Source organism: Mandrillus leucophaeus, unplaced genomic scaffold, assembly GCF_000951045.1.
Source record: "Mandrillus leucophaeus isolate KB7577 unplaced genomic scaffold, Mleu.le_1.0 Scaffold306, whole genome shotgun sequence".
NCBI lineage: Eukaryota > Metazoa > Chordata > Mammalia > Primates > Cercopithecidae > Mandrillus > Mandrillus leucophaeus.
Window position 1 is genome coordinate 214,454 of NW_012103210.1, and position 1,764 is coordinate 216,217.

The window sequence follows — 1,764 nt, forward strand, 5'->3', positions numbered from 1 at the left end:
TTTATTTATTTTTTTTGAGACGGAGTCTCACTTTGTCGCCCAGGCTGGACTGCAGTGGCGCGATCTCGGCTCACTGCAAGCTCCGCCTCCCGGGTTCACGCCATTCTCCTGCCTCAGCCTCCGAGTAGCTGGGACTACAGGTGGCCGACACCACGCCTGGCTGATTTTTTGTATTTTTAGTAGAGACGGGGTTTTACCATGTTAGCCAGGATGGTCTCGATCTCCTGACCTCGTGATCCACCCACCTCAGCCTCCCAAAGTGCTGCGATTACAGGCGTGAGCCACCACGCCCAGCTTGTGTATTTTTAATAGAGACAGGGCTTCACCATGTTAGCCAGGCTGGTCTCGAACTCCTGACCTCAAGTGATCCACCCACCTCAGCCTCTCAAAGTGCTGGGATTACAGGCATGAGCCACCATGCCTGGCCCAATTATTCATTCTTTAAGATTCAGATCAAGCATCATCTTTTGGCTGTTTTCAGTGGGGAGATCTGATGGGCTGTGCAATAGCCTAAGTGACATAGATCATATACAAGGTATACCGTAACAACTCATGACAGCTTTAAAATAGCAAGTACAATGACTTTCCTAGCCATTTAATCATTTTATTAAGTATCTTGGCAGGGTGCAGTGGCTCACATCTGTAACTCCAGCACTTTGGGATGCCGGAGTGGGGGGATCGGAGGTCAGGAGTTGGAGACTAGCCTGGCCAATATGGTGAAACCCCATCTCTACTAAAAATACAAAAATTAGCTGGGCGTGGTAGCACACGCTTGTAATCCCAGCTACTCAGGAGGCTAAGGCCCGAAAATCTCTTGAACCCGGGAGGTGGAGGTTGCAATGAGCCAAGATTGCGCCATTATACTCCTGGGTGACAAGAGTCAAACTCCATCTCAAAAAAAACTGGCCGGGTGCAATGGCTCATGCCTGTAATCCTAGCACTTTAGGAGGCCAAGGTGGGATGATCATGGGGTCAGGAGGTCGAGACCAGCCTGACCAACAGGGTGAAACCCCACCTCTACTAAAAACACAAAAATTAGCCGAGCGTGGTTGTGCACACCTGTAATCCCAGCTACTCAGGAGGCTGAGGCAGAAGCACTTAAACCTGGGAGGTGGAGGTTGCAATGAGTCGAGATCGCACCACTGCACTCCAGTCTAGGAGACAGAGACTCCGTCTCCAAAAAAAAAAAAAAACGAATCTGGAGAAAATTTCAAAGTACCCAATGTCAATGAAGATTTTCCCCCTTCTTATGAAATTGAATAAAAACAACGTGTGTGTGTGTGTATACACATATACATACTTTTTTTTTTTCTTGAGACAAGAGTTTTGCTCTTGTTGCCCAGGTTGGAGTAGAGTGAGTGGTGCAATCTCAGCTCACTGCAACCTCCACCTCTTGGGTTCAAGCAATTCTCCTGCCTCAGCCTCCCAAGTAGCTGAGACTACAGGCATCCGCCACCATGCCCAGCTAATTTTTTTTAATTTTTAGTAGAGACGGGGTTTCACCATGTTAGCCAGGCTGGTCTCGAACTCCTGACCTCAGGTGATCCACCTGCCTCGGCCTCCCCACGTGCTGGAATTAAAGGCGTGAGTCACCGCACCTGGCCTATATTTTGAAAAATACAAAAATTACCCGGACATGGGGGCGTAGGCCTGTAGACCCAGCTACTTGGGAGGCTGAGGCGAGAAGACTGCTTGAGCACAGGATTTGCAGAGTTGTAGTTAGCCACTGCACTCCAGCCTGGGCAACAGGGCCAGACCCTGTCT

General features: G+C 49.4%; 1 protein-coding gene across 1 annotated transcript in view; it reads right to left on the reverse strand.

The window, feature by feature from the left end:
* The window catches only part of PAFAH1B1 (platelet-activating factor acetylhydrolase 1b, regulatory subunit 1 (45kDa)), a 142,714-nt gene that overhangs the window by 114,043 nt on the left and 26,907 nt on the right, over positions 1 to 1,764 (reverse strand). The window lies entirely within an intron of this gene.